Source organism: Salvelinus sp. IW2-2015, linkage group LG6.1 (genome assembly GCF_002910315.2).
Source record: "Salvelinus sp. IW2-2015 linkage group LG6.1, ASM291031v2, whole genome shotgun sequence".
Lineage (NCBI taxonomy): Eukaryota > Metazoa > Chordata > Actinopteri > Salmoniformes > Salmonidae > Salvelinus > Salvelinus sp. IW2-2015.
The window spans coordinates 30,154,295-30,164,039 of NC_036845.1; the positions used below are offsets into that span (position 1 = coordinate 30,154,295).

Below are 9,745 nucleotides of genomic sequence, written 5' to 3' on the forward strand. Positions count from 1 at the left end.
AACTCCCCAATGAGGTCTTTATTCTGAATAATATTATTTTCCCTAAAACTGTATGTTTCATATAGGTCTTATATGTAGGCTATCGGTGATTTCATCTGTTGAAATCAAGTCTGTGACCTGGAAGTTTCCATGGTCATAAATGCTCAATATATGTCCACTGATATGTGGCCAATTCGCACCCACGGCGTGGACAGCGGTGCGTTTGCAAATAACTGTGTTTCAACAGAGAGCTTGCGTTTTCTAAAGTAGCCGTTTCTCTCAACGTGTATTTATCTTTAGACCTTGTTGTTCACATCTCAATTACATATTGTTTCATTATCATCAATACATTGGCCTGTTTGTGTTGTTGGCCATAGTTGTACTGTGTTTTAAGTTTGGAGACTCAAACTTTCCCAAGTGTTTGGAATGTTTTTTTTTAAAAGTATATCAGTAGTTCAGGTGGGTTAACTCAGAGGGACGCTGTTGGTTAGTGTGTTGGCAGTTCCATAGCAAAATGTGTAGCAGTAGCAGTACGCTCCCCCATTCATCTCGATATATTAGACAGAGACAGAGCGGCACAGTCCGGGTTACAGAGAACATTAATACCGAGATACAGAGCTGCCATTCTCTTGTTCCAAAATTGTTTATTGCTGAGTCATTTACATTTGATGTTTTGAACTAGAAAACGAATGGAATATTACTGATTATTTACGGATTTTCATAACCTTGCTTGTTGTTTCATCGTGGCATAGGGAAAAATATCGACAGAAACAATGACACGGCAAGACTGTTGTTTATCTCTGTTCCTCTTCTCTCAGTTCAGTGAACGGGCAGGTCAGGTTACTCCATTCCGGAGATAATGGCGAAAGGCTCTTTAGTCGGTAAACATAGCGCAGATTTGGTTTAGATATCAAAAGACTGAATCAGGAAGGCTCGTATTTAATAACAGGAGACAGCGCAGAATACATCGAGCTGAATAAAGAAAGGGGAGTTCTCCTTATCAAAGAGAGAAATTAGACCGTTGAAGCGCTCTCGGACCAAGACTACCACCTTGTGCACTGGATTCAGATCATTCTAGAGAATGCCGATGGGAATTTTATCAGCATCCACAATTGAGTAACCGATGTAAACGATAAATGCCACCTGTTTTCATAAAGAGTTGAAATGGAAAATTCAGAATTAGTTGAGTCGGCCGTTACTGGTGCAAAATTTGCGCTAGAGAAGGGCGATGGATCTGGATGTTGGTATTAATGGCTCCAAAGCTATACACTAAACCGACCGATAATTTCATCCGGGCAAACTACAAAACCAACCTGATGGTGGAAAGGACAGTGGAAATGGTTTTACAGAAACCTTTAGATCGAGAGAAACAGGAGCATTTTGTCTTTGATATGAACCGCAATAGACGGAGGTGAGCCTAGATGTCTGGAACCGTGCAGGATTCATATTACTTACTAGACGCCAATGATAATGCACCTGTTTTACACAGGCGATCTACAAGGCTACCCTAAGAGAGAAACTCACCAAAGGCACAGTTTTAATTTCTGTCAGTGCGTCTGATTCTGATCAAGGTTCCAATTAGTAAAATACGTTATTCGATTTCCAATTCACAGGATGTAGATCACGAATTGTTTGAAATAAATAGGATAACGGTGGGGTGATATTAGTAGGAAATATTGATTAGTGAAAAGGGCACGACAATATCAAATACATGTACAGCAGTGATGATGGAGGCCTCCACCGATTCTTGTAAAATTCATGTCTGACGTCGTTGATGAAAATGATAACCAAACCAGCTATTAATGTGATGTCGAAGTCTAGTGTTCATATCAGAGGACATTAAAGCTGGTACTGTTGTGACCAATGGATTAAACATTTCAAGATTCCAGGACTCCCGGTGAAAATGGCAATTGGTCCAGTGCGCGATAAACGGAAAACATTCCCTTTATAATGAAATCGCATCTGTAATTTCTTTACAGTAGTAAACTGACAGGACTTGGACCGAGAGAGAGACTCTGAGTATAACATCAGTGTGACGTGCTCTGATGAGGGCGTGCCCTCGCTCTCCAGCAGCGTCACTCTCACCTTACAGATATCAGATGTGAATGACAACGCGCCTGTCTTTGAGAGGAGCTCATATGAGGCCTACATTATAGAAAACAACACACCGGGCGCTCTCTATATTCACAGTGAAAGCCAGAGACGCTGACTGGAACCAGAATGCCCGTGTTTCTTACATACTGGAGGACTCCTCGGTTAACGGAGTGCCCGTCTCCTCATATGTGTCCGTTAGTGCTGATAGCGGAGTCATCCATGCAGTGCGCTCTTTTGACTACGAGCAGATCAAGGATTTCCAGTTCCGCGTAAAAGGCAGGATGGAGGCTCCCTCCTCTCAGTAGCAATGTGACTGTGAAAATAATGATCCAGGACCAGAACGACAACGCGCCTCAGGTTCTGTACCCAGTCCAGACTAGCAGCTCTCTGGTGGCTGAAATGGTGCCTCGTTCAGCAGATGTGGCTATCTTGTTACTAAAGTGGTGGCTGTTGATGTGGCTCTGGACAGAATGCCTGGCTCTCGTATAAACTGCAGAAAGGACAGACAGGGCGCTGTTTGAAGTGGGTTACAGAATGGAGAAATAAGAACTATACGCCAAGTCAATGATAAAGATGCTGTGAAACAAAGGCTTACTGTGTAGTGGAGGACAACGGGCAGCCCTCTCGTTCAGCTACAGTCATTGTTAACGTGGGGTGGCGGACAGCTCCCTGAAGTGATCTCGGAGTTCACTGACTTTACGCACGACAAGGAGTACAATGACAAACTGACTTTTTACTTAGTCTTGGCTTTGGCTGTAGTCTCTTTTTTCTTTATTGTGTCCATCTAAGCCATCCTGTCAGTGAAATGCTACAGATGGAGACGTGAGCGCATGTTTTACAAATCTAACGGAATCTCCCAGTTATTCCGTATTACCCGCCCTTTACGCAGACGTAGGTGGCACTGGGACACTGCGACACGTATATAATACGAGGTGTGTGGAACTACTGACTCCGGAAAGAGTGATTGAAATACGTCAGACCTTGCAGTCAGAGCATCATTAGTCTGGACGGAACACAGACTCTCCCCACGCGCAGAGGGACACACTGATCAATGATAATGGGGATAACCAGGTGAGCATGAACAATCTGCTCTCATAACTCAGAATTTAATGATGTCACTGTTTTCGTTTCATAATCTTACACTTCAATGATTTCACAACAAAATATTTTTATGGTTCGTTGCCCTGATTATTTCCCAAATATTGTGTGTTGGCTTCACACTTGAACGTCTGAATTGTGATTCCTATGGATTGTTTACTCCAATTATCTTATTGGCAGCTTTCCGTTATGATCATGCCTGTAGCGCATTCAGTGATAGTAGAATGGCCTAATTGTAACCAGCAAATAGTTCACGCTCATCAGTTAATGTGTTGTGTATAAAAGCTCAAATACAATGGTGTAAAGTACTTAAGTAAAAAATACTTTCAATTATTACTTTAGTAGTTTTGGGGTATCTGTACTTGACTTACTATACATCATTTTGACTACTTTTACTCCACTACATTCCTAAGGAAAATAATGTGCTTTTTACTCCATCCGTATCCTGACACCCAAAAGTACTCGTTACATTTGAATGCTTAGCAGGACAGGAAAATGATCTAATTCACACACTTATCAAGAAAACAACCCTGGTCATCCCTACGCCTCTGATCTGGCGGACTCACATGCTTCGTTTGGTAATTATTTCTGAGAGTTGAAGCGTAACCCTGGCTACCATGGAAAAAAGAATAACTAGAAAATGTTGCATTTTGCTTCGCTTAATATAAGGAATTTAAAATGATTTATACTTTTACTTTGGATACTTAAGTAAATGTTAAACCTAATACTTTTAGACTTTTGCTCAAGTAGTATTTTAGGGGTGACTTTCACTTTCACTTGAGTCATTTTCTATTAAGGTATTCTTCACTTCCACTCAAGTAGACAATTGGGTACTTTTCCACCACTGCTTAAATATAGGTAAATGGTCACTGTTATCATGCCTTTTTAATAGTGATATATTTGGGGTGTGGATATGCGTATATTACGCATGGTTGGAGAGCATATGTGTTTTGCATATTCTGTGTGTACTTTACACTCCTAAACCAGAGGGACGCTGTTGGTCAGTGTGTTGCAGTTTTAGAGCAGATTGCAGCAGTACCTCCCCCTCATCTCGATATATTAGGGAGAGAAGAGTCGCACGCAGAGCACCAAATCCAGGTTACAGAGAACATTAATCACGGATACCCCAGCTGCGATTCTTTGTTCCAAAGTGGTGGACTTGGGCACATCTTCCTTGGATTTTTTATACCACGAAAGCTAATGGGATTTTACAGAATTACTAACGGATTATAACGTGTAATCTTTGAGAAAATGTCGGACAAAACAATGCACGGCAAGTATTGTTGATTCTCGGTCCTCTCTCTCAGTTCAGTGCACGGGCATGTCAGTTATCCATTCCGGAGGAAATGGCCAAAGGCTCTTTAATCGGTTAACATGGCGCAGGATTTGGTTTAGATATAAAAGACTGAAATCAGGTAAAGCTCGTATTCATACTGGAGAGAGCGCAGAATACTCGAGTTGAACAAAGAAAGGGGAGTTCTCCTTATCAAAGAGAGAATAGACCGTGAACGCTCTGCGGACAGATCGACCTGCGCACTGCATTCACAAATCATTCTGGAGAACCCATGGAGTTTGCTTTCAAATCTAACTACTATAAGAATCACATCGGATTCATGCAGATCGAGTTTAATATAAGAATGAGAAACGCTTTGAGATCACGTGAGATAGCGGATGATCAAATTTGTCATGTATTAAAGGGGATGCCCAGACATCACTGGAAATTTAAAATGTGCTCATTCACCACAGAGACATTTCGCCTAAAGAAAGCCGTCTACAGACAAAGCTCTGCATTTGAAAACGACTCGGGAAAATCAAATCAAGAGGAGAGCGGAAGTAAAAGTAGAAATGTTTTACAGAAACCTTTAGATCGAGAGAAACAGGAGCAGGTATCTTTAGTCTTAACTGCTTAGATGGAGGAGAGCCTCAGTGTCTGTACTGTGCAGATACACGTCATGTGTTAGATGCAAACGACAATGCTCCGGTTTTACGCAGCCGGTTTATAAGGATCTATACGAGAATTCCCCAAAGGAACCTATTTGACGACAGTTAGTGCAATCTGATGCAGACAAGGGCTCAAATGGTGAAGTGTCTTATTCCATATCGAATAATATGGATAGTGTATCGGACATTTTTCATATACATGCAAATGGCGAGGTAATATTAGTCGCAAGGTTGACTTTGAAAAAGCCAAACATTACCAAATAGATATCGAAGCAATAGACAATGGTGGTCTATCAGATTCCAGTAAGGTAATAGTTGATGTTATCGATATCAATGACAATGCTCCAGTAATCAGTGTACTTTCGAATCTAGTTCAATACCAGAGGACTCAATTCAAAATACGGTTGTAGCTATGTTCACGTCCAACGATCCTGACTCTGATAGTAACGGTCAGGTACACTGTGTATAAATGAAAATATCCCATTTACTATTAAATCACATCAAATGGTTTTTACAGCCTAGTACTGGACAGTGACTTGGACCGAGAGAAGACTCTGGTATAACGTCAGTGTGACGTGCTCTGATGAGGGCGTGCCCTCGCTCTCCAGCAGCGTCACTCTCACCTTACACATATCAGATGTGAATGAACAACGCGCCTGTCTTTGAGAGGAGCTCATATGAGGCCTACATTATAGAAAACAACACACCGGGCCTCTCTATATTCACAGTGAAGCCAGAGACGATGACTGGAACAGAATGCCCGTGTTTCTTAATACTTGGAGGACTCTCGGTTTAAACGGAGTGCCCGTCTCCTCATATGTGTCCGTTAGTGCTGATAGTGGAGTCATCCATGCAGTGCGCTCTTTTGACTACGAGCAGATCAAGGATTTCCAGTTCCGCGTAAAAGCGCAGGATGGAGGCTCCCTCCACTCAGTAGCAATTGGACTGTGAAAATAATGATCCAGGACAGAACGACAACGCGCCTCAGGTTCTGTACCCAGTCCAGCTAGCAGCTCTCTGTGGCTGAAATGTGCCTCGTTCAGCAGATGTGGGCTATCTTGTTACTAAAGTGGTGGCTGTTGATGTGGACTCTGGACAGAATGCCTGGCTCTCGTATAAACTGCAGAAAGTGACAGACAGGGCGCTGTTTGAAGTGGGTTACAGAATGGAGAAATAAGAACTATACGCCAAGTCAATGATAAAGATTCTGTGAAACAAAGGCTCATTGTTGTAGTGGAGGACAACGGGCAGCCCTCTCGTTCAGCTACATCAATGTTACGTGGCGGTGGCGGGACAGCTTCGAAGTGCTCTCGGAGTTCACGATTTTACGCACGACAAGGAGTACAATGACAATCACTTTTTACTTAGTCTTGGCTCTGGCTGTAGTATCATTTCTCTTTATCGTATCCATCATAGCCATCATGTCAGTGAAATGCTACGTTGGAGGTGAATATAGAGAGGCCCGGTGTGTTGTTTTCTATAATGTAGGCCTCATATGAGCTCCTCTCAAAGACAGGCGCGTTGTCATTCACATCTGATATGTGTAAGGTGAGAGTGACGCTGCTGGAGAGCGAGGGCACGCCCTCATCAGAGCACGTCACACTGAYGTTATACYCAGAGTCTYTCTCTCGGTCCAAGTCACTGYCAGTTACTAGGCTGTAAAAACCATTTGATGTTGATTTAATAGTAAATGGGATATTTTCATTTATACCACAGTGTACCTGACCGTTACTATCAGAGTCAGGATCGTKGACGYTGAACATAGCTACAACCGTATTTTGAATTGAGTCCTCTGGTATTGAACTAGATTTCGAAAGTACACTGATTACTGGAGCATTGTCATTGATATCGATAACATCAACTATTACCTTACTGGAATCTGATAGACCACCATTGTCTATTGCTTCGATATCTATTTGGTAATGTTTGGCTTTTTCAAAGTCAACCTTGCCGACTAATATTACCTCGCCATTTGCATGTATATGAAAAATGTCCGATACACTATCCATATTATTCGATATGGAATAAGACACTTCACCATTTGAGCCCTTGTCTGCATCAGATGCACTAACTGTCGTCAAATAGGTTCCTTTGGGGGAATTCTCTGTTATAGATGCCTTATAAACCGGCTGCGTAAAAACCGGAGCATTGTCGTTTGCATCTAACACAGTGACGTGTATCTGCACAGTACCAGACARCYGAGGCTCTCCTCCATCTAYAGCAGTTAAGACTAAAGATACCTGCTCCTGTTTCTCTCGATCTAAAGGTTTCTGTAAAACCATTTCTACTTTTTTACTCCCGTCGACCTGATTTTCGAGTTTCAAGGCGAAATTGTCTGTGGGTTTCAGCGAGTAGCTTTGGAGACCATTTAAACCCATGTCTGCATCCCCGGCTTTCTCTAACACAAATTTAGATCCAATCACAGCTGATTCACTGATCTCAAAGCGTTTCTCATTCTTTTTAAAGCTCGGAGMATTGTCATTGATGTCTGTGATCTCTATAGTTATTTGAAACAACTCCATGGGGTTCTCCAGAATGATTTGTGAATGCAGTGCGCAWGGCGTCGTCTGTCCGCAGAGCGYTTCACGGTCTATTCTCTCTTTGATAAGGAGMACTCCCCTTTCTTTRTTCAACTCGATGTATTCTGCGCTSTCTCCAGTATGAATACGAGCTTTACCTGATTTCAGTCKTTTKATATCTAAACCCAAATCCTGCGCCATGTTACCGATTAAAGAGCCTTTGGCCATTTCCTCCGGAATGGAGTAACTGACMTGCCCGTGCACTGAACTGAGAGAGAGGACCGAGATAAACAACARTACTTGCCGTGYCATTGTTTTGTCCGACATTTTCTCAAAGATTATACACGTTATAATCCGTAAGTAATTCTGTAAAATCCCATTAGCTTTCGTGGTATAAAAAATCCAAGGAAGATGTGCCACAAGTCCACCACTTTGGAACAAAAGAATCGCAGCTCGGGGTATCCGTGATTAATGTTCTCTGTAACCTGGATTTGGTGCTCTGCGTGCGACTCTTTCTCTCCCTAATATATCGAGATGATGGGGGAGGTACTGCTGCAAATCTGCTCTAAAACTGCAACACACTGACCAACAGCGTCCCTCTGAGTTTAGGAGTGTAAAGTACACACAGAATATGCAAAACACATATGCTCTCCAACCATGCGTAATATACGCATATCCACACCCCAATACATATACACTATTAAAAAGGCATGATWACAGTGACCATTTACCTTATATTTAAGCAGTGGTGGAAAARGTACCCAATTGTCRTACTTGAGTGGAAGTGAAGATACCTTAATAGAAAATGACTCAAGTGAAAGTGAAAGTCACCCCGTAAAATACTACTTGAGCAAAAGTCTAAAAGTATTAGGTTTTACATTTACTTAAGTATCCAAAGTAAAAGTATAAATCATTTTAAATTCCTTATATTAAGCGAAGCAAAATGCAACATTTTCTAGTTATTCTTTTTTCCATGGMTAGCCAGGGTTACGCTTCAACTCTCAGAAATAATTACCAAACGAAGCATGTGAGTCCGCCAGATCAGAGGCKGTAGGGATGACCAGGGTTGTTTTCTTGATAAGTGTGTGAATTAGATCATTTTCCTGTCCTGCTAAGCATTCAAAATGTAACGAGTACTTTTGGGTGTCAGRGATAMCGGATGGAGTAAAAAGCACATTATTTTCCTTAGGAATGTAGTGGAGTAAAAGTAGTCAAAATGATGTATAGTAAAGTCAAGTACAGATACCCCAAAACTACTAAAGTAATAATTGAAAGTATTTTTTACTTAAGTACTTTACACCATTGTATTTGAGCTTTTATACACAACACATTAACTGATGAGCGTGAACTATTTGCTGGTTACAATTAGGCCATTATCTACTATCACTGAATGCGCGGTACAGGCATGATCATAACGGAAAGCTGCCAATAAGATAATTGGAGTAAARCAATCCATAGGAATCACAATTCAGACGTTCAAGTGTGAAGCCAACWACACAATATTTGGRAAATAATCAGGGCAACGAACCATAAAAATATTTGYTTGTGAAATCATTGAAGTGTAAGATTATGAAACGAAAAACAGTGACATCATTAAYATTCTGAGGTTATGAGAGCAGATTGTTCATGCTCACCTGGTTATCCCCATTATCATTGATCAGTGTGTCCCTCTGCGCGTGGGGGAGAGTCTGTGTTCCGTCCAGACTAATGATGCTCTGACTGCAAGGTCTGACGTATTTCAWATCACTCTTTCCGGAGTCAGTAGTTCCACACACCTCGTAATTATATACGTGTCGCAGTGTCCCAGTGCCACCTACGTCTGCGTAAAGGGGCGGGTAATACGGAATAACTGGGAGATTCCCGTTAGATTTGTAAAACATGCGCTCACGTCTCCATCTGTAGCATTTCACTGACAGGATGGCTATGATGGACACAATAAAGAAAAAAGAGACTACAGCCAAAGCCAAGACTAAGTAAAAAGTCAGGTTGTCATTGTACTCCTTGTCGTGCGTAAAGTCAGTGAACTCCGAGATCACTTCAGGGAAGCTGTCCGCCACCRCCACGTTAACAATGACTGTAGCTGAACGAGAGGGCTGCCCGTTGTCCTCCACTAC

General features: G+C 41.9%; 3 pseudogenes; all 3 read left to right on the forward strand.

Annotated features, from left to right (window-relative positions):
- Positions 1 to 805, forward strand: part of LOC139027846 (protocadherin gamma-A6-like) — a 5,508-nt pseudogene extending 4,703 nt beyond the window's left edge.
- A 1,549-nt stretch (positions 806 to 2,354) lies between these two features.
- On the forward strand, positions 2,355 to 3,121 carry LOC139027847 (putative protocadherin beta-18; annotated as a pseudogene).
- Positions 3,122 to 5,868: 2,747 nt separating this feature from the next.
- LOC139027848 (protocadherin beta-1-like) lies at positions 5,869 to 6,611 on the forward strand (annotated as a pseudogene).
- The last annotated feature ends 3,134 nt before the right edge of the window (positions 6,612 to 9,745 follow it).